Here is a 26,016-nt window from a genome sequence, read left to right on the forward strand (position 1 = left end):
CCAGCTCTCTGCTGTGGCCCGGGAGTGCAGTGGAGGATGGCCCAAGTCCTTGGGCCCTGCACCCCATGGGAGACCAGGAGAAGCACCTGCCTCCTGCCATTGGATCAGCGCGGTGCGCAGCACCGACTGCAGCAGCCATTGGAGGGTGAACCAACGGCAAAGGAGGACCTTTCTCTCTGTCTCTCTCTCTCACTGTCCACTCTGCCTGTCAAAAAAAAAAAATCCATATGTTCTTTATGCTTAATCTCATAAAGGTTTTTTTACATGCTTATAAAGTTGGCCCTGATCATTTTGAACTATAGACACAGCAGAGTATCCTTAATCATACTATCTTCAGTTAAAGATATATAAAAGAAAGGACAGAATATCAGGATTTTAAAAAAGAGGAAGAAGAACAGGTTGAACCAACATTAAGGATTATGATACAATTAGCATGAAAAGAATTTAACCATTTTATCAACACATGGAAAGAACAAAGAGGAATGAGAGAAACCTCAGAGACGGAATAGCATTTGCACATGCAGTTTTCCTGAGGTTAGCTTTTGGTTTTGCATCATATGTTGACAACTTGGAGATGAGGAACTTGTGAACCTTGTAACAACAAGTAGACAAAACTCCTCAAAATCCTGGTGTTTGTGACCAAAGAACCATGAATAGAAAGAAAACAAAACAAAACAAACCAGAGAATAACCTCTGTATTCCAGAAAATACCACAAAAAGATTTTGAGGCTCCATCCTTGTCAGCAAAAGCTGAATGGGAACCCTGGACTCCTCCTTTGGAGAGGGCAGAGAAGGCAGAGTAGGGAAGCCGGGTGTTAATGAGGCTACATCTCCCTAATTACTGCAGACTCGGAATGTTTCAAAAGAGTAACAGGCATGTAACCTTTTGCCCAGCATATAAGACAACTGCATCCCATATCAGAGTGCCTAAGTTTGATCCTGGGCTCCAGCTTCTGACTCTCACCTATTGCAAATGCAGACTCCCAGAGGCAGCAGTGGTAGATGAAATGATTAGGTTCCTGCCCGGAGAAAGATCTCGATTGACTTCCCAGGTTTGGTGTTTTCCTTGCTGTTGAGGGATTTGGAGGGGAGTATATCAGCGCCGTATCTGTTGTTCTCCTTCTCTCTGCCTCTCAACTACATTTGTTTATATACATATATAGATAGATAGATAAATATATATAAATTTTAAAAAAATAAGAAAAATACAATGATCAATTCTGTCTATAAAAACAGATGATGAATCAAATGAAGTGGATTTTTAAGTAAACACAAACCATATGTGTTTTTCAGTAAAAGGAAGATAATCTGAACAGTCCTATTAGCTACTAAGGACATTAAATTTGTAATTGTAAATGCCCAAACTCATCTCTTATTCCCCAAGAAATCTCTAATCTACCACACTAAACAAACATCTAAAAACAACTAACATTACTCAATTCCTGTTCAATATAGTGCCAGCATTTCTATCCTGTGCAGTAACACAAGAAAGGAAATGGAAGGCATGAAGATAAGGAAAATAGAAATATAGAAAGGCAATGAGGCCGGCACCGTGGCTCAATAGGCTAATCCTCCGCCTCGGCGCCAGCACACTGGGTTCTGGTCCCGGTCGGGGCATCAGATTCTGTCCCAGTTGATCCTCTTCCAGTTCAGCTCTCTGCTGTGGCTCAGGAAGGCAGTGGAGGATGGCCCAAGTGCTTGGGCCCTGCACCCACAAGGGAGACCAGGAGGGGCACCTGGCTCCCAGCTTCAGATTGGCGCAGCGCACCAGCCGCAGCGGCCATTGGAGGGTGAACCAATGGTAAAGGAAGACTTTTCTCTGTCTCTCTCTCTCACTCTCCACTCTGGCTGTCAAAAATTAAAAAAAAAAAAAAAAAAAGAAAGAAAAAGAAAGAAAGGCAATGAAACTAAAATGGCTAAAATAATCTTGAAAAAAAATCATATCTAAAGTAAAAATATTGACAACCCCAAATCTGACAATTAGATCACTTACAACAGGGTATAACAAAGTGTAGGTAATTAAGGGTAGAATAAACTTTACTAATCACAGGCATTACAGTAAGTGGGCCTCATTATGGATAATGAAACATTAGAATCTTAACATAGTGCTTTGCCTCTCTCAGATTCCAACCAAATAATGTTTTGTAGTCACTCACTCAAGCAGAGCATCCTGTTGTGCTCATCCATGTTAAGATTAAGCCATCGAGGGCTATGTTGTGGCATAGCGATGCTGGCATCCCACATGAGACCTGGTTCGAGCTCTGGCTGCTCCACTTCTGATCCAGTTTCCTACTAATGTGCCTGGGAAAGCAGTGCAAGATGGCTCAAGTGCTTGGGACCCTGCCCCAAAGTAGGAGACCCAGAAGAAACTCCAGGCTCCTGATTTCAGCCTGGCCCAGCCCTGGCCTTTGTGGACTTTTAGGGAATGAACCAGCAAATGGAAGATTTCTTTCTCTCTCCCTCTGTCTCTCTGTAACTCTGCCTTTCAAATAAATTAAAACAAACAAACAAACAAACAAAAACCAATTAAACCATCAATCCCCATTCAGCATGTCTCTCAAGAAACTGGACTGATATTTGTAAAATCATTTTGTTATCAGATGCTCAACTGGCTTTAGTATTTGGCCATTTACTGCTGTCCCCCTACCTCAGATTCCTGATGCATCGCATCATTACTCACACCCTCCCAAGCACGGCTTTCCCATCCAGACTCCTTAAAAATCCTAACTCACCTTAATTCAGGAGAACAGTAGTTTTTGAGAAATCAGTAGTTGCACATTATTCACTTTTCTTTCCTTTGTCATCAACCTCTGTCTTTGCTATTCTGATCAGCTCCATTGTGTGTGAGCACCAGCCTTTGAGCAGCACTCTGGTATTTGGAATGAAAATGGTACAAGCACTTTGTCAGTTTCCTCAAAACAAAACAAAACAAAACAAAAAAACAAACAGTAAAACCACCATATACTCCAATAATTGTTTGAATTCATCCTTCCAAAATGATCATTTATGTTCCTAGATATAGTTGTTTATAGCAGCTTCATTTGCAATATCTCAAAGCCAGAAAGATGTGCTTGAATGGGTAAAGACTAATCAGCTGTAGTATATTTATATAATTGATTCCTAATCCTCAAAGTAACGTACTACTTCTAAAAACAAAAATCAGATTCAGTCTATAGAAAATTGAAAAATAAAGCCAACCTCAGAAAAAAGATATATTGTTTGCTTCCATTTATACAACATTGCTAAAAGATAAAATTATAGAGATGGAAACTAAATTAGTGGTTTCCAGGGCTTAAAGACGTGGTGAGGACAGGAGAGGAAGTGGAAATGAGTATAGAGGGCAGCATGAGAGAAAACCGTGGTCTGAAACTACTGTCATTTTGATTGTGTTAGTATCATTTTTCTGGCTGTGATATTGGAGTGTAACTATCCAAGAAGTTACTATGGAAGAAAACACAAGAGTGCATGGGGCCTCTTTTAATTTCTTATAGTTCTATGTAAATATACAATATATACAACTATGTAAATATACAATATACAACTCAAAATAATGAGCTCAATTAAAATATGATAATCATGTTATTTATTTATTTATTTATTTGAGTTTCCCTTAGTTTCTGGTATCTCTTTTACTATAGAAATCTATTATCATTTCTGTTTCTGATTTGGCAAACTTGCCTTTTATTCTTGTAACCACACTGAAAGCATTCTATGTGGCAGATACTATATCTTTCCTTCTTCCTTAAGGCACAGTAGAAAAATAGATTAAAAAATGGGATTACATAGCACTGTTTATCATCTTGTTGATTTTATTAATGGTATCTCTGTATCTTTCATTAGTCTCTAAGTTGCTTCAAGTCATAGTCACTTACAGTGACATAGTCTTTAAGGTGTTTATAAATTTTTTTGTGTCCCAGTGACTAATGCAGTGGTAAGGGAATTGGATGTAAAAATAAAATGCAATTTATGCACTTCTTGTTTTGTGTGGTTAATAGTTCTTGTTACTGACTATGCAAATCTGATTTCATATGACACTCAAACATGAAATTGCTTTAATAATTTTCTTTTCATTTTGTTCTAAATGGAAAGACTTCTGCCCAAGAGTCATAAGAATGGCCAGATACATGACACAATTCTGGACAGATGAGAATGGCGATAGATAATTAGTCACAAGTGTTCACAGCCTGGGGAACAAGGGCAGCATATGTCATACAGCAGTCACATGAGAGTGTGAGAACAGAGTAAACCATGGTCTGAGGGAGGGGACAAACATCGCAGTATCAGAGAGGGTGCCATGCCTTCATTTCCTGTGGGAGAATGTGGTTAGCTCGTTGGAATAATTCTGTAGACTAGCAGAGAATTTAAATATACGACTCATAGATAAACATAACTTATACCTAATTCTTTTAATAAAGAAGGTTGTTTGATAGGAAACTCTATGCAGGAGCAGAGTAGGAAGAAGTATTTGGAATGAGGTCATGTAAGCGTTTCTACTTTTAACAAGTATAAGGGTAGCACTGATATGAAATTTTAATTTTATTTATTATATCATACAAATACAGAGGTATGATTTTTCTCATTAGTTTTGTTGATGCGGAGGTGAGCAGAGTTTGGGGTCCCATGTTTATTAGACATTTCAGTGATCCCTATCTTTAAATAGTATATAGCAAACTGTTGAAATCTTTACTTAATGTATGCTAAACTGATCTTCTGTATATAAAGAGAATCGAAAATGAATCTTGATGTGAATGGAAGGGGAGAGGGAGTGGAAAAGGGGAGGGTTGTGGGTGGGAGGGACGTTATGAGGGGGAAGCCATTGTAATCCATAAGCTGTACTTTGGAAATTTATATTGATTAAATAAAAGTTAAAAAAAAATGGTATATAGAAGTTTACTGAAATTGCGTTCCTGTAGAGTATATTTATTCCTATACATTAAAATGATTAATAAATAAAATTTCTTGATATTAATTTTCATAAATACAAATATAACATTCTTTTATACATATATATTTAAATATCTATTTGTTTGTTTGAAAGGCAGAGTTATAGAAAGGCAGAGGCAGAGAGAAAGAGCTCTTCCATCTGCTGGTTCACTCTCCAATGGCTGCACCCGCCAGAGCTGGACCGATCTGAAGCCAAGAGCTTCTTCCAGGTCTCCCATGCGGGTACAGGGGCCCAAGCATTTGGATCATCTTCTACTGCTTTCCTAGGCCATAATGGAGAGGTGGATAGGAGGTGGTGCAGTTGGGACTCAAACCAGCATCCAAATGGGATGCCTGCACTGCAGCAGTGGCTTTACCCACTATGCCATGGTGCTGGCCCCAATAAAATATTATTGATAATACATAAAACAGTTGTAGTTGTTCAAATTGCCCACAAAGTTGGATATATATATGTATATATCTACATATGCAAAAAACTCTCAAATGCACATTAGAATTCAAATAGAATTCCAATTGAATTCTATACACACACTGAAACATTTCCAAATATTCACAGCTATTCTCTAAACAACAGTCAATAAATGAAAGTACCTGTGAAGTTGTTGAACCTATAGAGGAATTGAATAGAAATACAAATTTATGCCATTTTCAGTGCACTACAGAAATACTATAGAAAGAAAAGCTGCATAATTGAAATTTAGATGACACAGTAAAGAGTCAGGGTAAAATAGTAAGAGGCTTACATACTTGTAAATCAATGAAACAATGTCATAGCAATAATATGAGTACTCAAAATCATGACTGTAATCTAGTAGAAACAGGGATGAAAATTTAGATCATTTTTATTTTTATTATACTCAGAAGGCAAATATTATTCACTTTATTGATAGCTATCTTGATGGACTAAATCTTCTTTTTAAGATTTATTACTTTATTTATTTGAAAGTCAGAGTTACACAGAGAGGGAAGCAGAGGCAGAGAGAGAGAGAGAGGTCTTCCATCTGCTGGTTCACTCCCCAATTGGCTGCAACTGCCAGAGCTGTGCCAATTCGAAGCCAGGAGCCAAGAGCTGCTTCTGAGTCTCCCATGTGGGTGCAGGGGACCAAGGACTTGGGCCATCTTCTACTGCTTTCCCAGGCCAGAGCAAAGAATTCCATCGGACATGGAACAGCCAGGACTCAAACCGGCGCCCAGTGGTGGCCTTACCGGCTATGCCACAGCACCCACCCCATGGACTAAATCTTACAATGTTAACAACTATTTAAAACACAAACAAAAAGTTGTAGATTAATAGAAACATTAATTTTGGAAAATAGAGCAAAATAACAAGTCTCAAATTATCATAGATATACAAAACATTATGGAATTGTTATCTCTGTATTAAATGAACAGCACTCCTAACAACAAGGTTATATACTGAATCAGACATTAAATCATTATTTTCCACGGCAATGCTAAATGTGTAATTAACCTTCAGTCATTTACCTTTATTTTTTTATTCTTAAAAGCAATAATTTCTTTTACTACAAATTTATGACTTGTAGTCTATACACAGTCATTCAACCCCAAAGCAAAACAAAACAAAGCTATTTTCAGGGGCAGTGTTGGGATGCAGTGGGTTAAGTTGCTTCCTGCAACACCAGAATCTAATATTAAAGAGCTTGTCCAAGTATCAGCAGCTCTACTTCCTACCCAGCTCCCTGATAATGTGCCTGGGAATGCAGGTAAGCTGCCCCAAAACCCGTTGTTGGGTACCTGGATGGAATTCCAGGCTCCTTGCTTTGCCCTTACCCAGCACCAGTTGTTGAGGCCATTTGGAGAGTGAGCCAGCATATGGAAGATGTCTTTTTCTCTATTTCCCTCTCCCTGTGTGACTCTGCCTTTCAAATGCACAAAATAAATCTTTTAAAAACTTGGGGCCCTGCCACCCATGTGAGAGACTCTGATAGGGCTCCTGGGTTCAGCCTGATCCAGCCCCAGCCATTGTGTCATATGGCAGTGGGAATAGCTCTCCAATGTGGGAAGATATTTCTCTCTCACTCTCTCTCTCCCCTTCTCTGTAACTCCGCTTTTCAAATGTAAGTATTTAAAAAGTGGGCAAAACTTCTTTCACAACCAAATTGATGTTAAAGTTCAGTTACATTGGAAAGAATGTGAAGATTATTTGTGCTGTGTTGCAATGTTCATTTACTGTTTTTTTGTAGTTTGGAAATAATCTATAATTAAATACTTATGGTGGCTTGATTGACCATTACTTCAGACTTTTAAAATGATTTATCTTCAGTTATGCTATGTCTATATTGCAAGAGTGCAGTACACTTTGCTGACTGCTTTGTCATCTGTTCCTTCATGATTTTTTGCCTGGTAGTAGAAAGAGTTGGACTGCTTCTCTCTGCTACCTCCACGAATGGAGCATGATTGGCACTTCCTATTGTAAAAATTGTTACTTCAAAATCTGAACCTGAATTGATGTAATTGGAATAAAGCCAAAATGTTGGGTAATGGTTAGGAGAAATTATGTTTTCTCTTCTGGACAGTGTGGGAAAATAATGTGAGATCTTCAACTGCAGCATCAATTTTCCTACTGCAAGGAAAGTCAGCCTGCAGATGAAGTGGCACAGCTGAGAGTATTTCAGTGACATCAAGTGGTCACTTAATTTAAAATAATCAAAGATCTTCATTTATTTTTGTGATGGAAAAAAAAAAAATCTTGATGGGCTCAGTTCCTTGTGTGGATGTGAAATACATGACTAACACTTGAAATTTGTCAATGTGAATTGGGTTTTTTGTTGTTTGCAATTGATGACATTTTACCTGATGTGATGAAGATAGGTGATGAATAGAGCATTATCTGTTACATTTTACTTATATCTTACATATTTGATTTATAGATCTTTAATTTTTATGGGATAATAAAATGTTTAAGTAAACAAGCATCAGCTTTAATTCACATCTCAACAAAGCTACAATGGTGTAGGATACAAATAAATTTAAAAATGCTAATCTAAAAACTGCTATAAGGGAAAGTTAATCCTATAGCTTGTAGATTTTGACTTACTTTGTCCATAAGTTGTATTGCAATTTTGGAAAGTAGAATATCCCTGAAAGCTAAATATAAAAGATGTGAAGTTCCAAATGATTATAGAAGGTTTTTCTATGCTACTAAATGATTTCTGGCATATATGTTATTGTGTACCACAATTTTAAGAAATAGTACTTGTATTTTGTGAAGGAGAAGTTCCAGTATTTATTCCTACTGGTCATGACATCTCAGTTGTTATAATTTTTAAAATGAACTTTATTTTAGAGTTCCCAAATCCCTCTCATGGTTCTATCACCACTTATACAGCTTCACAGAAGGCTATCTCATTTGAGTCCTTAACAGGATTCCTCCAAAAAATCTGCTTACCAAATATTAGATATTATCTTTAAAATCAGAATTTAATAAGAATTTTTTACAATTGCGATTATTAAAGTTGAGTTATTGAAGTTGGCTATTGAAGAAGCCAGAGAGAATCAGCAATGAAGTAGCTATAGGCATAAACTTGGCGGCAAAATGTGGGTACATATTGGAAACAGAACTATTAAAAAAGATTATAATATATTTCAGCGGAAACATGTGACTCAATCTGAATTGAAAAATTAATTCCAGGATTTGTTAGATATGTTAATTGGTTCAAATAAAATTAGCATATGAAAAGGAAAGGAAAAGACCCTGAAAATAGACTGTGAATTAAAGCAGCAAAAGAAGTAATAGAAATAAATGTTACATGTGACAGACTGTCGCCTCAATAAAATAGGGTTGTGTGGTAAAAGGCAGCTGTTGCAAAGAACCGTGACACTGATATTCAAGAGCAGCATGAATGTTGGTCACATAGACATTTTCCTTACAAATATTCATGTCATTAATCTTCTTTCAAAAACCGCTGAGGTATAAACATGAGTCAGACTTGAATTTACAAGGAATGCACAAAAATGAGTGCTCTATGCTCTCTGTTGCTACCTGTTTCTATTTATGCATGTCATTACAAGTGTATAGCATATGTGAGAGAGAGCAGATGTTTTGAATGTTCAGTTTACCTGCAATATATGCAGAGGTCACAAGGGCCTACAAAACTAAAATTTATGTTTCTATATGAATTTTGTATTTATGTATTTATTTCTTTTCTTTCTTTGTAAGATGTTCCTATAGTGAAGCCAAATTAAATTTAACCCATAGCAGTCCTGTTTATTTCTATATTTTCATATAATAAATGATTAACTTCATATATGAACACATTTCACACACAAAGGCAAAGATGATGACCATTCTAACTGGGATGAGGTAATGCATCATGGTTTTCATTTGATGGCTACTGATCCTCAGCATATTTTCAAGTTAGTCATTTGTATTTCATGCTTTGAAAAATGCTTGTTAATAGCCTTAGCCTATTTCTTAACTCTATTGTTTGTCTTGTTGAGTTTTTTTGCTTCTTATATTTTCTGGATATGAATTATTTTTTCTATATTAAATGGTAAGATCGGTCCCATTCACAATAGCTACAAAAATTTGAATACCTTGGAATAAATTTAACCAAGAATATGAAAGATTTGTACAATGAAAACTACAAAACATGAAGGAAAGAAATAGAAGAAGACCAAAAAAATGGAAAGACTTATCCATGTTCATGGATTGGAACAGCAAATATCAAAATTTATGTCATCAAAATGACAAAACCACCCAAAACAGTTTATTTATTGAAATCCCACTCAATATTCTAAGGACATTCTTCTCAGATCTAGGAAAAAGGGAGTTAAAATTAAAATGGAAACACAATGGACCCTGAATAGGTAAAGCAATCTTAAATAATAAAAACAAAGCCAAAGGTATCACAGTATCATTTTACAAGACAAATTATAGGACATTTAAAATAAAAACACACTGGTACTGGGACAAAAATAGACATGTGGACCAGTGGAATAGATGAGAAACGCCAGAAATTATTCCACATATTTATAATCAAGTAATCTTTATTAAAGTCACACCCTGGAGAAAAGACAGGGTCTTCAACAAATGATTTTTAGAAAATTGGGTCACCTCATACAGAAATATGAAGAAATATTTCACTCTCTCTCCAATAATAAATACACAATGAATCACAGAACTGAATATAATATCTGAAGCCATCAAATTACTAGAGGAAAACACAGGGGAAACATTGCAAGACATTTACCTAAGCAAAGACTTCTTGGATTGGACCCCAGAAGCACAGGCAATAAAAGCAAAAATAGACAAATGGGATTACATCAAAATAAGAAGCTTTTGTACAGCAAACAAAACACTCAACAATGGAATGAGAGAAAATATTTGCAAATGATATATCTGTGGATTAATGTCCAGAATATATTAAAATTTCAAGAAACTTAACAACAACAAACAATCTAGTTAAGACATGATTTGAGGATATGAACAGGCATTTTTCAAAAGATGAATATCAAATGGCTAATTGACACTTCAAAAGATGTTCAGGAACACTGGCCATCAGGATAATGCAAATAAAACCAAAATGGCATCATCTCATCCCAGTTAGAATGGTTATCATCCAAAAATCAAAAAACCAGAAATGCTGGTGAGAATGTGAAGAAAAAGATAGTCTAATACACTGTTGATGGGAATGTAAACTAGTACAACCATTATGGAAGACAGTATGGAGATCCCTCAGAAATTAGCCATCCCATTCTTGGAAATTCATGCTAATTTCAGCATACAAAAGATAATTTCTCTGATTTTTGGTAGCTAGTATATAAAGTACCCAAAAAGTAATGTATGTGAGTGAAACTGACACCTTGAGATTTGATTATTATAATACTTGTCTATACTCCTGAAGAACAGCGGTCTGTCTACTTACTACCTGTGGGATTCTTTGTGTAATGGAGGATTAATCTTGTGATTATAAAATATAGTGAAATTTCAACAAATTGAAATTTGTAACACCAAATATTAAAGAAAAAAATAAGGAATCAAGGAAGAGGGAAAGTGAGAGCAAAGCAGGGTGGTTGGGAAGAAACATTATATTCTTAAAGCTGTATGTATGAGATGAAATATATTACCTTTATGTAAATAAATAAAACAATAAATAAAAAGTTTATAGAAACTATCTTAACCATTGTGTTTTCCTGAGGACTTTAAAGAATCAATCCCATGGGTTGGTTTAAAAAATTTTCATCTCTTCTTAAATTTTAAAATAAGTATATTTGAAATAGCAGTTTCATGTTTCAGGATTTATTGGCTTTAAACCTTTCAAAATAATAGCTTTTGGCAGGCAGTGAAATTGTATAGCCCATTAAGCTGCTGTCCATTCCACAGGCATCTTATATGGGTGCCAGTTCATATAATTTCATGCATATCCTACACATCTTATTAATTTTCTTATATTTATTAAAATCATTTATAGTGTAAAATATTTATAAATACAGAATAATTTCTAATTTAATATCCATACATATATAAGGGAAAATAAACCTGTATCTCACTCCATGTAGAAATTTCTCTTTAGGATATCCAGCTCACTTACCGTTAATATTGATTAACTGATTTTTTAAAAAATATAGTAAAACTGCTTCATAAGCAGAAGATAAACATGAAAATTTGTATAGGAGTTTCTATATTTTAATGTAAATAATATTAAAGTACTTTCACACTACAATGCTTTGGAAAAAGACAATCATATTAAACACATCAAGTAACTTCTCTTTTATTCAATAACCTTTATGTTTTCATCAGGGAGTCATTGGGTTGAAGAGTGTATGAGAAATGGTTCATAAATGATATGCAGGTTAAAGGAATAAAACATGTAATGGACAACACAATGGAAACTTTGCAAGCAGCATATCCTATTTATTGAGCTTTAACTCTCCAGCTTTTTCTGTGTGGTCACTGTGTAGCACATCTGTTTTGTAGTGAACCTAATTATTTCTTTTTCCAGAATTCACAGATAGATTGGAAACTCAAAAATGTATACTTTCATTACCAGTTTAAAGTGTCATCTGGCTAGCAGTCCTTGAAACAGCTTTCTACACCTTTTCACTAAAGTAGTTAGGGAGAGACTTAAAAGGATGAAATTGTGTGACACTGTGAACTGGGTCTTGCTGTCAACTTATTGTCAGAATATGAGAGGTATTTCCATTAACTACAAGGCCAAGAGAGTGTATTAAGTATACATTCGGTACGACGCTAGTAGTGTGCCAGCCTGAGAAAAAGAAATACCTTTATTTTTTCTCCTCTTTCTTTAATCCCTGGATCAGAAACCAAATCTGAACCAAGCAGAAAATTGAATGCCCATCTTTCTACTGACTGCCTGCTCCATTCTAGGCTATGTTACTGATTCCCATAGTGTTCCACATTGACCCCTAACACTGTGTTGTGTTCTTCATCCATGTATATATTGTGATTTTTAAAATTGGTAGTAGGGGTGCTGGTTCTGTGGCATAATAGATTATGCTTCCACCTGTGCTGCTGGCATTCCATATGGGCACCGATTCATGTCCTGGCGGTTCCTATTCTGATCCTACTCTCTGCTATGGCCTGGGAAAACAGCAGTAGATGGCCCAAGTGCTTGGACCCCTGTCCCTTGTGGGAGACCTTGAAGAAGCACCTGGCTCCTGGCTTCAGATTGGCCCACCTCTGGTCATTGCAGTCATTTGGCGAGTGAATCTGCAGACAGAAGACCTTTCTCTCCATCTCTTCCACTCTCTGTCTGTAACTCTATCTCTCAAAAATAAGTAACAAATATTTTTTTAAAAATTATATAAGGGTGCCAGGGAATTCCAACACAATCCCATCAAGGTGGCATGTACCAATGCCATTTCATTAGTCCAAATGATCAATTTCAGTTCACAATTGATCACACTGATGGGACTAAGAGTCAAAGGGATCACACAAACAAGATGAGTGTCTGCGAATACTAACTGATAGAATAAAAAAGGGAGAGAACGATCCAACATGGGAAGTGGGATACACAGCAGAATCATTGAATGGCAGATGTCCTAAACAGCACTCTGGCCTCAGAGTCAGCACTTAAGGCATTTGGATCTGGCTGAAGAGCCCATGAGAGGAGAGCCAAGGCACTCTGGCAAAAAAAAAAAAAAAAAAAAAAAAACAAACAAACAAAAAAAAAAACAACAACAACTAAACGAAAGATCTCTGTGAGTGAAATCCCAGTAGAAAGAATAGGTCATCAAAGAAGGAGGTACCTTTCTCTGAAGGGAGGAGAGAACTTCCACTTTGACTATGAGCTTGTCTAAATAAGATTAGAGTCAGCAAACTCAAGAGGCTTCCATAGCCTTGGCAGCTCATGGCTAGAGCTTAGGGAAATTTCTGACACCATAAACAAGGGTGTCAAATTGTTGTCAACAACAGGAGTCACTGTGTAGTTACTCCTCATGTGGGATCTCTGTCCTTAATGTCTTGTCCAATGTGAATTAATGCTATAACTAGTACTGAAATAGTATTTTACACTTTATATTCTGTGTGGGTGCAAGCTGTTAAAATCTTTACTTAATATATACTAAATCGATCTTCTGTATGTAAAGATAATAGAAAATGAATCTTGAAGTGAATGGAATGGGAGAGGGAGTGGGAGATGGGAGGGGTGTGGGTGGGAGGGAAGTTATGGGTGGGAAAAAGCCATTGTAATCCATAAACTGTACTTTGGAAAATTATATTTACTAAATAAAAGTCTAAAAAATAAAATTAAATTAAAAAATAAAAATGATACAAGGGGGAATAAAAGGATTATTGGAAATGACTTGGAGGTTGAGAATATAATTTCTACAATGAATACACTAATTTCTATAACTAATTCACTAATGCACTACACTAATACACTAAAATTGAAGCAAGGAAAACAAGATAAACTCTTATACTCATAGGACTCTTCTCTGTTAAATCTCTCCATGTGTTAACAATGTCAGGTACTTTTAATGTAGATGAGAGAGGATCCACATCAACAAATGAAAACATTCTGAAGTTAAATGGCAGATAAATATTGGAACTTGGATTGGGAATTATGTATGGTATGATTTATAACTTTTTATGATTACACTTTCCAGTTGTCTGAATTTGGATACATTCTTTCAATGATAGATAAATATAAATTGCAATGTCAGAGATAAATTATACCTAAACACCTCTCCTTTCATGCTCACACCCCACTACACACTGAGTGTGTGCATAGTGGGGGTGTGTACATGAAAGGAGAGGTGTTTAGGTATAATAATTCCTTATTATCCTGCCTTATTGTCTTAATAGTGTCTGTTAACTCTGAGCTAAACTCATAAACTCTGGTTTATGAGTCTCTCTCTGTATTAGTTGTTGTCCTGATCACTAGATTATATGTTCAGGGAGTACTAGGTCCTCCAATGTTCTGTTCACTGTTCTAATCCCCACACTTAGAAAAGGATCTAAAACCTGCACAAAAATCTACCAAATTGAAAAATGGATGAATGATTCTGAGAATTTGGGGGAAAGGACTACATTGAAATAATCTCTGACACCAAAAAATAAAATTTTAGATTGTTTAATATCTTTGATTTTAGGCAAAAATTAACAGGTAGCATTGCAAACCTGGTTAGAAAAAAAGTGGAAAAGATACTGAGGAGGCTGCATAAAGGAAAAACCACCAAAAAATAGGGAGGGGTTTTAGTAGAGCAGTTAAGACACTGCTTAGGATAGCATCATCCATAGGTATGTGAGATTGAGTTGCAGTTCCACTTCCAGTTCCAGCTTCCACTCAGTGTACACCCAAGAGGCAGTGACGAAGGTTCAAGAAGTGGGTTCCTGCTCCCCACATGGATTGGGTTCCCAGCTCTTTGCTGTAGCATGACTCAACCCCCAGTTGTTATTGGCATTTGGAGAGTGATACAGAAAATGAGAGATCTTTCTCTGTCTCTCTTTTGTTCTCTCTCCATTTCTCTGCCCTTCAAATAACAATAAATAAATAAATAAATAAATAAATAAATAAATGTTTTCTAAAGTGCAAAATTGTGTGTAATTAATTCCTTCTGACCCTAATAACTTATGAAAGACTTCACCTCCTAACCTTCACCTTGAGGATTATGATTTCAACATATTAATTTCAGGAACACACAGCATTCAAAATATAGCCCAGGTAAATGCTAAAAGAAATGTGTTCAATGTTTATAAGTTTTAGAAAGGAGATAATAATATTTTTAAATTTCAAATTGTGGAAATTTTTTCCACATATATAGACAGTACTACACATATAACTTGGAAAATATTCTACTCAATTTTCTAACTCTTCAAAATAAGCTTATATACAAACACATCTAGTGGTCTTAGAGAAAAATAATATCCACAAATTAAATCTCTATAGAATAATCAGTTTATTTTTACATGGGTTTCAGAGCTGCTGGGAGGTTTAGAAAGCCGTGTTTTACTGTAGCTGTTACTCTTACTGGCTCAGTCCTTTTCTGACCCTAATCCAGAACTTGGCTGCTGCTGTAGCTACCAATGCCACAACTGAGCACTGATATTCTGCTCCCTATCTTGCCAAGCAAAGAGTGAATGTTTCAGAGGAATCTACTTCATCACATTGTTCCCTTCTGTATTACTTTCTTTTGTTGTTACTCTGGTTGGGAAGTTAACTCACACAGACATAATGTAACTGTAAAGAAGAAACAGTATCTAGCATTGACTCTTTTGTAAACGGCATGCAAGCTTCAATATTTAGGCATATCACCAAATATTAGAAAGTCTACTCAAAAAGATGAAAGACTCTCATGAATATGGAACCAAATACATCTGACAAGAACAATTAAAACAACAATTTAATGCAGGGAAAGCAAACCGAGCAAACCGACCAACCCACCAACTGACTACTGGGAGATAATTAAACCACATTTGTTCCTGTCAATGGAATCATGAAGCATTAAAATGTCAATAATGGGCAAGTCACAGTACAAAATAACCACATTTTTATTTGAATTATAAGTTTAGGAATCTTGAAGTGGTCTCAGTATGAATTGGGTAGCAAGCATATGTTAGATCTGCACTGCTCTTCAAAGCTATTTTCCCTTCCTGGTCCATAATTTCCTAGGAATTAAGAAATACATGTTTTTCATCAATTCTTTCAACCCTTAATGTAGCATGAATTTACTCCCCTGGATAGTAACATTGGAAAACAGTGATGAATATTCCCAAACTTGCTCTAAGTGCCAAAATCATAGACTTGTTTAGAAAAGCAGTGCTAGGAGAATCACTGAACGAAAGTTTCAAGCATTTGGAGAATTACTGCATAAAATATCATTTCATTTCCAGAAGTGCAACAGTACATACATCATTCTCTTTTTCATTTTTAAGAAATCTGAGTAATGATTTCCTCATTGTGAAAGCTTTTATTGAATAACCACTTTTAGATTAAAAATACTTGCAAGCTCAACTATCCGGGGGCAGGTGTCATCTGTCAACCTTTTCTAGCAAAAACCTGTCCCTCACATACCCACTTTGAAGAGATAATGTGAATTTATGGTAGCCATTTAGTAAATAAACAGAATGAGAAAACATGTTCATTTACTGTCATTTAACTATACACTAAAAATGTTTAAAATTATAAATTTTGGACTATGTTTTTTACCAGAATCAAAACAAATACAAATTATTCTTTCTAAGAATAGATCTTCATTTTTTTATACTTAATTTAATCAAACTGCAGCCCCCAAACACCATATGCTGACAAAATTGGATTTCCACATGCAAGAGTATGAAACAAGATCCCTACCTCACATCTTACACAAAAATCAACTCAAATGGGATCAAACGTCTAAATAAGACAGTATACCATCAAATCACTGGAGGAAAATTTCTGGGAAAATCTGGAAGACACTAGCATAGACAAAGACTTCTTGGATCAGATCCCAGAAGCACAGACAATAAAGGCAAAAATAGACAAATGGGATTGCACAAATATAAGAAGCTTCTGTGCAGCAAAGGAAATACTCAACAAAAGGAAGACTTAACCAACCAAATGGGAGAAAATATTTGCAAAGAATGCCCCTTATAAAGGATTAATATCCAGAATCTATAAAGAGCTCAAGAAACAAATCAAACAATCCAGTTAAGAAATGGACAAAGGACCTGAATAGGCATTTTTCTTCTTTTTTAAAGATTTATGTCTTATTTTATTTGAATGTCAGTGCCACAGATCAAAAGATGAAATACAAATGGCCTATAGACACATGAAAAAATGCTTAGGATCATTAACCATCAGGGAAATGCAAATAAAAAGCATATTTAGATTTCACCTCACTCTTTAGTTAGAATGCTTATCCTCCAGAAAATAAAAAAAAAAAAAAAAAAAAAAAAAACAATGAAAGCTGGTGAGGATGTGAAGAAAAAGATACCCTAATCCACTATTAGTGGCAATGTAAACTAGTATACTATTTATGGAAGACACTACTGAGATTCCTCAGAAATCTGAAAATAGATCTATGATATAACTCAGCCATCCCAATTTACCCTAAGGAAATGAAATCAACATCTGAAAGAGTTATTTGTACCCTGATATTCATTGTGGCTCACTTCACAGTAGGTAAGATATGAAATCAACCCAGATGTCCCATCAAATCATGACTGGATAAGAAAATACGGTGTGAGTATAATATGGAACACTATTTAGTCATAAAAAAGAATGAAATCCTCTCTTTCACAACAAGATGGATGCAGCTAGAAACTATTATGCTTAGTGAAATAAGCCCACCCCCAAAGACAAATATCATATCTTTTCTCTGCTATGTGACAGTTAATAAAGAATATAAAATATATGTCATTGAAACAGATATTTTGTGAAATGACTGCTGTTTTTAGCCCTTGTTTATACCCCTGTGGATTTATGATCTTTCTACTTTAATATCTGGTGAATATTATGGTCAGTTGAGAATTAAGTCTGTGATTATGTAGGGGGTTGAAATTATTCTTTAAAAAATTAAACAAAAAAGGAGGAAAGGAAGGAAGTAGTGAGGTTGGGCAGGGAGGGAAACAACTTAGAACTGCCTATGAAATACATTAAATCTGTTCTTTTTGTATTAATAAAAATTTAAAAAGTGGAGCAGCCAGGAAAAAAACTAGCAGTGGCTTTCCCTGCTATGCCACAGTACTGACCTCCAGAATGAACTATTTTGATACTTCGCTTTAATATTTGTTTATTTGGTTTGAGCTAAGAACAGATAAAATTTAAGAAAGGATTTTTACTATGAGTTTTGATGCTTTCATATTTCTAGACTACAAAAACCCAGTAAATTTGTGCTAGATATGCCTAAGTGTTCAAATGAAGAAAAAGTTTAAGTTCAAATTTAATTTAATTAGAATTAACTATTAGGGCTGACATTGTGCCATAGTTGGATGCCTGCAATGCCGGCATCCCATAAGCACACTTATCCATGTCCTGGCTGCTGCACTTCTGAATCAGCTCCGAGCTAATGGCCTGGGAAAGCAGTGAAAGATGGCCCAAGTGCTAGGGCCCCTGCCACCCATGTGGGAGATCCAGAAGAAGTTCCTGGTGCCTGGCTTCAGCCTCCGACTAGTGAACCAGTGGATAGAAAATCTGTCTCTCTTTCTCCCTGCCCTGTAATTAGACTTTTAAAATAAATAAATAATTAAATAAATAAATGTTTAAAAAAGAATTAACTATTGAAGTTAAATTAAAATTGTTTAGTTTTCAATGCAAAAATCAAAGAAAATTTTGTATATTTTGGAGTATATTTATCAAATATAAAGCTTAATTATGGTATTGTCAATGAATTCAGTTATTATATATTTACAATTTACTGTTTATATATTCCCTATTGCATTTATGGGCAACCTGAAGAACAACTGAAGAAAAATTAATCCCCTAAACCAACTTTTCACTAAGCTGATACTTAATAATCAACAAAATGTACCATAAGCTATTTTTAAAATATTTATTTATTTATTTGAAAGCCAGAGTTACATGGAGAGAGAAGGAGAGGCAGAGAGAGGTCTTTCATCTACTGATTCACTCCCCAAACGGCCTCAATGGCCCATGCTGCACTGATCTGAAACCAGGAGGCAGGAGCTTCTTCCGGTCTCCCACGTTGGTGCAGGGGCCCAAGGACTTGGGCCATCCTGTACTACTATGCCAGGCCAAAGCAGAGAGCTGGATTGGAAGTGGAGCAGCTGGGTTTGTAACCGGCACCCATATGGGATGCAGGCAGCGACTTAACCCGCTATGCCACGGCACCAGCGCCTGGTAACTATTTTCTTTAATGTAATTGTTAGAACACAAACTCCAAAGCTGCAGAGTTTTCTTTTTTATTTTTGTACAGCAAGTATCTGAAATTGTGCTGCCACTGAACACCCACTCAATACATTAACTGATAAATGACTAAATTATTTAGTCATGTTCTCTGGTTGTATTTTTATGTTGTTTTTCATCTTTTTGGTTGAAAAGCAATAGTTAATTTGAATATCTCACTCGTTGCATAATCATCCTATTAAACATATATAAATACAGCATTTAATATTGACATATCATGTTAATAAAACCTACTTTTAATATTAAAACGCTCTCCTTTAAAGTATGCTTAAATTCATGTTTCACACATTGTCTTTTAAAGATACGGACAACTGTCTTTGAAGGGATAACAAACTAATTCCATGTGAAGGGTTTCATCTCCCTGTCTTTAAAACTTAAGACTGTGGTTCACTTATTTCTTCATCCCACATAAAAAAAGCCTTTTATTTCCTCCCAACAGTGATAAATTATATGCAGTTTAAGTAATGTGAGTGAAATAACTTATAACATGGAGGGAGTGAGCCAAAGATACTTACACATTTAATAAATGTCACAAACAATTAGAATTATATTGTAGAGTAAATCATGCACACATTTCAAGTGAATCTTACATCATTATTATTTTCATGATTGGCGAGAACACAATAATCTCAGAAAATATCAATAGAACATTCTGGTTAGTGAGTGTATATAGAATTAATTGCTGGCCAGCACCGTGGTACACTGGGTTAATCCTCCGTCTGCAGCACTGGCATCCCATATGGGCACTGGTTTCTAGTCCCGGTTGCTCCTCTTCCAGTCCAGCTCTCTGCTGTGGCATGGGAGGGCAGTAGAGGATGGTCCAAGTGCTTGGGCCCCTGCCCCCATGTGGGGTACCCAGAGGAAGCTCCTGGATCCTGGCTTCAGATCTGCACAGCTCCGGCTGTAGCGGCCATTGGGGAGTGTGCCATTGGATGGAAGACCTCACTCTTTCTTTTTCTCTTTGCCTCTATAATTCTGTCTTTCTAATAAATAAATAAATAAATCTTTAAAAACAAAATAATGGTCTTAGGTCACAGATCTACTGTAAGAATTAATCAGAGTCCTTACCATATAGTAATTACTATTCAATTAATATATCATGTTCATTAGCATCATTGCTAATAAGCCCAACCCTGCTATATATGCATTAATGATAAGAAGTGACTAATCTATGGGTAACAAAATAAGTAATTATTGTATAAACCAAATGAAATCATCCTCTCTCTTTTTTTAAATATTTTATTTATTTAAAGGCAAATTTACAGAGAAAGAGAGGAACATACACACACAGACAGAGGAGAGAGAGAATTTATTTTTTAAGATTTATTTATTTATTTGAAAGACAGAGTTACAGAGAGTCAGAGGCAGAGAGGCAGAGAGAGAGGGCTTCCATCTGTTGGTTCACTCCCCAGATTCTGCTGGCTGTTCCATTTCCGATCCAGCTCTCTGCTATGGCCTGGGAAAGCAGTAGAAGATGGCCCAAGTCCTTGGGGCCCTGCACCCATGTGGGAGACTTGGAAGAAACTCCTGGCTCCTGGCTTTGGATCTGCGCAGCTCCAGTTGGCCACTGGGGAGTGAACCAGAAGATGCAAAATCTCTGTCTCTCTGCCTCTGCCTCTCTGTAACTCTGCCTTTCAAATAAATAAAAAAATCTTCTTTTAAAAAAAAGAAAAATCAAAAAGTTGATATTTGCAATCAATTATAGGTTAGAAATTAATAATTTTATGGATTGAAATAAATATACTGTCACATTTAGAAGACAATTTTAGTAAGATGATTTTGAGAAAAAAGAAAAAACATTTTCTATTTCTCCATATTATAATTGTGAATAACATAATAGCAATTTGATACTGACATATTAAACTATGTTTTGTCACTGTTTTGAGGCAAAAATCTTAAAAAAAAAATCAGCAATTAGGTAGTCAAGTAATTTGAGTATCTATTAACCTTATATATGTATAGTAAAAATAAACTTCTATATATTATCAACCTTTATCAAATAGAGGCATATTAATATTAGCTACATTATACTAACAGTGTTTATAGTATTTGATATACTTACAAGGTAGAAAATTGCTTCATTTATACAACTTAAAAATTATAAATTTTTAATATTTATGTTAAAATTATCTGAAAGATGCCTATGTTGTTTTAAACTGGACTGTGATAAAGTATTTCCTTTTTTTTGTTGTTTTGATAAATGGCTTGGTGTAGGCCTCAGCAAAAAGATACCAAATTTTAGAATTTATTATTGTCAATAGCCTGCATGACCTTTACGTAACTGCATCTCGGCTGTCAGTAATAATCCAAGGCTGCACTTTCAATGATAAAATGAAAGACTTTGCATATTGAATCACTGGATCTCCTTGAAAGTGTTCAGCTATCACAGTCATTTATTCCCATTGTCAGAGCAAGGTCCATTATGAAAGCCCATTCGTCTTTACTTGAACATGAAGAGTGGAGAAACTCCACTTCTGCCTTGAATCAAGTACTAACTACTTCAGGGCGCTCAGATCCATCAATGCACTGAATTGTCGTGGGTCTCAGACTCTCTCTCTCTCTCTCTTTTGCTCTAGGCACTGGTTCTTTAAGAGTTCACTTCACCTTCATAATGTACAATTTCTGCACATTTATGGTAGACCTGGGAGTCTCTTTTGAACTAGGGTTTTTGTTTCTTTTCTTTTTCTTTTTTCTTTTTTCTTTTTTAGTTTAACTGACAAGCTAAATCTCTAGTCGAATTTCCAAAGCAAGATTGCTTTGTCTATGTAGAGTAATAAAACCTACAGTCATAATACTTATGTAAAAATATACTACTAAATTTTGCTTTGAAGATGAACAATTTTAATGTATGAGGTTTATTCTTAATTATAATAACACATAAAGTGTGGTATTTTATGATTATTTAGGAATTACTTAAAAATGTGTTGCCAAAAAAACCCTGCATATTGCATTGGACAAGTTATTACAACTTGTTAGATTATGTAAGAAACTTATACAGAATAAAAAATAGTAAGAAGCAAGGGCAGCATTGTGGCATAGCAGGTTAAGCCTCTGTTGGCATCCCATGTGGGCACAGCTTGAGTCTCCGCTGCTTCACTTCTGATCCAACTCCCTGCTAATGGCCTGGGAAAGCAGCAGAGGATGGCTCAAGTGCTTGGGCCCCTGCACTCACATGGGAGACCTAGAAGGAGCTCCTGAATCCTGGCTTTGGCCTGGCCCAGCCTGGGACCATTGCAGCCATTTGGGGAATGCTCCAGTAGATGGAAGATCTCTCCCTCTCTCTCTCTCTTCCCCTCTCTCTCTCTCTCCCTCTCTCTCTCTCTCTGAATCCTCTCCTTTCTCTGTAATTCTGCCTTTCAAATAAATAAAATAAATTTAAAAAAAAAAACTAAATAGCATTACAAACAAATTATTATTGAATCATTTGCTCCAAACACCAATTCACAATATGGTAACTCAATAGTTTGGCACGCAAAATGGGTTTTCATAAAAGTATCCATCTCTCTTGAATAACTTCAGACCGAGAACTTTATTTTTGGCAATTTCAGTGCTTACTAAATAAAAAGTCTTGAATCTCAGATTTCAGTCTCTTTTTTAGGTAGAGAAAAAAGAATGAAAGAATTTCAGTTTATCAACAGACCTGAACTATAGCACACTGGACATCTGATACTCAGGAGTGTCAAAGAGAGGAAAATAAATGCCCAGGTCTTTGAGAAAGGCTTTGAGGAGTGTGGATGAGTTTCTGAGGCTACTCTGACAAATTACCATTACCTTGGTGTTTTCAAGAAACAGAATCTGTTCTTTCACATTTATAGAGGGCGGAATTCCAAAATCAAGGTGCTCTTCCTAGAGGCTCTGGGGAAGTATTTGCTCCTGGCTCTCTTGAGCTTCTGGAGATTGCCAGCATTCCGCAGCACCCTTAGGCCAGCCTCGGCTCCTGGCCTGTCATTCCCATCAGTGACTTTGTCATCATACCAACTCTGTCTTCTAAGGACACGTGATGACATTTAAGATCCTATCTGGTCATCTGGGATAGATCTTAGACATACCTGCAGTGGCCTTGTTCTCCGAATAAGATCACATTTACAGGTACCAGGAATTAAAGCATAGACATATATTCAGGATGGGTATAGCCTTTTTCAATTTACTAAAAGTTGTTTACTACTGTTGGCATGGAAGCTGAAAGTCATCTCTAAATGATGATCTTTTTATGTGGCAATAACTGATATAATTTATTGATAAATACGTGTCTTCAACCCTTGACAGGGAAGCACTACCAAATATTTTTATATTATTTTATAATATCATTATAATAACATAATTATATATTATTTGTAGAGTACTGAAACTTTTTTATATTGTAGCAAGGTTAATGCTGAGTACCAGACCCTCAGCAGCAGCTGCTGTGGTGGCACACAGGAACCAGGTACAAAGAGAGGGGCTGTTTGCAGGGAGGGTGGGGTTTCACTATGATGACACAAGGGCCGACCGCAGCTCTTCCTGATCTATAGCCTCCAACCAGAGAACCAAGAAACAAACATAAAGAAAAAGAAGGGTAAAGTCAGCATGAGCAACAACTCCAAAGTCCTCTCCAGCAGCACCAAGAGGACTCAGAGGAAGTGGCAGACATCCCTTTCGACCCATCACTCCAATGCAAACCTGGTCCCAATGGTAATAACTTCTATGAATGGAGATCACCCACTTTAGGATCTCCAGGATGGGTTAAATGAGTGGTGTCCTGTCCTGTAATAGTTTTATACCTGAATATCCCTACAAGCCTCTAAAGGATACATTTTGCATAAGGATCCATTGCTTTAACTTAAAACAGTCAGGGCATGATTTCCTTGGATGTACTGAAAGATTATTGGAGCCCAACACTCGTCATTTCTAAAGTCATCACTTGCATATTTTCATCTCTTACAGACTGTAATTCTGCTGACCCCTTTGGTGGGAAGTATTGTGACCAACAGTGCAGAATGTGACAGAATGGCCCAGTAGTGGAGCAAGAGCTACACTACATAAATTAGGTTTTCACAATTCTTATATTATTTGTCTGTCACAGAAGAGAGCTGCTTATGATTTTTAAGGGATGGGGAGAGGAGAGTGGGAGTTGTTAAAGTGAAGGGTATATATTATTTAGTCCTATTTCCTAGGATTTTGTTGTAACAAGACTTTTTTTTTTTTTTTTTTTTTTTTTTTTTTTTTTTGTGACAGGCAGAGTGGACAGTGAGAGACAGAGACAGAGAGAAAGGTCTTCCTTTGCTGTTGGTTCACCCTCCAGTGGCCGCCACGGCTGGTGCGCTGCAGCCGGCGCACCGCGCTGATCCGAAGGCAGGAGCCAGGTGCTTCTTCTGGTCTCCCATGCGGGTGCAGGGCCCAAGCACTTGGGCCATCCTCCACTGCACTCCCAGGCTATAGCAGAGAGCTGGCCTGGAAGAGGGGCAACCGGGACAGAATCCGGCACCATGACCAGGACTAGAACCGGTGTGCCAGCGCCGCTAGGCGGAGGATTAGCCTAGTGAGATGCAGCGCCGGCCAACAAGACATCTTGCTATAGTGGATAGAATTGGTAAAGGTGACTTTCATAATTGTCATTAGTTTTGCAGTATTAACGGAAAGTAGATAAGAATATGCATTTAGACATTTGGATTTGGTGGTGTATAGTCTGTAAAACAGCTTAATTTTGTGCAAGTTACATAGATGGCCACTGATGTAAACTCCCTCTATGACTACCTATGTTTTGTTTTTTAAAAAATTGGGGAAATTGGGTACCTGGTAAGCCACTGCCTGTGAAACCAGCACCCCACATGGGAACCAGTTTGAGTCCAGACCCCTCCACTTTCAATCCAGTTCTCTGATAAGGTACCTGGGAACGTAGCAGGGTGGCCCCACACCTTGTGTCCCTCTGTCCCAGCCCTGGCTGTTGCAGCCGTTTGGGGAGTGAGCTAGTGGATGGGAGACTCTCTCTCCTGGTCTCTCCCTTTCTCTATATAAGTCTGATTTTCAAGTAAAAGCTTTTAAAATGTGGAATTTGTTTTCTCTTCTTGGAAAGGAATATTTATATTTAACATATATTTTAGAGACGGTCACTATATATAAATAGAAACCTCTATGTGTATATATACATATATTTAAATATAAATATAATGAACATGTGGCTCTAAGACACCATATAGGAAATGAGTAATGATTGTATTTTGATATATATATATATATACCAATCTACTTTATTGTGAAAAGATTCAAGATTTGAATTAAACTTATGAAAACCTGTAGTGAAATATCATGAGTGAAATAACTGTAAGATGAGGAGTCGCTCAGTGAATTGATCTTATGTTGAGGACTACTTTGATTCTCATTTATTGCTGTGCTAACAAACAATATTTTAAAGTTAACAAATCATGTAAAATAATGATATTCAAAAGCAATTTCCAAAAATTCTCTTTGGAATATACTTGTTCTAAGTTATGCAAAATGGGAAATGAGAAACTGCTAGTTTTACTCAATATGTTGCATAGAAACATTAAAAAATAAACAGAATTTAGCATATGGCTGCATATCAATGTCAGTGGGGATAAAAGGTAGATTCTTTTGATTGACTTAATGATGATTGAATTGATTCCTGACAAAGAGAGCACTTATGGTTATTTTCTATAGGTAATAACAAAGCTCTCAAAAAATGTGGATGAATTTAATTAGCTGGCAGTTCCTTTAAAAATGTGTTTTCTATAAGCTTTTGTAT

The 26,016-nt window shown here is 36.2% G+C and overlaps 1 pseudogene; it reads left to right on the forward strand.

Moving 5' to 3' along the window:
• LOC100353700 (ubiquitin-conjugating enzyme E2 E1 pseudogene) overlaps positions 1-24,296 on the forward strand; it is a 62,637-nt pseudogene extending 38,341 nt beyond the window's left edge.
• The last annotated feature ends 1,720 nt before the right edge of the window (positions 24,297-26,016 follow it).

This window comes from Oryctolagus cuniculus, chromosome 8 (genome assembly GCF_964237555.1).
Source record: "Oryctolagus cuniculus chromosome 8, mOryCun1.1, whole genome shotgun sequence".
Classification (NCBI taxonomy): domain Eukaryota; kingdom Metazoa; phylum Chordata; class Mammalia; order Lagomorpha; family Leporidae; genus Oryctolagus; species Oryctolagus cuniculus.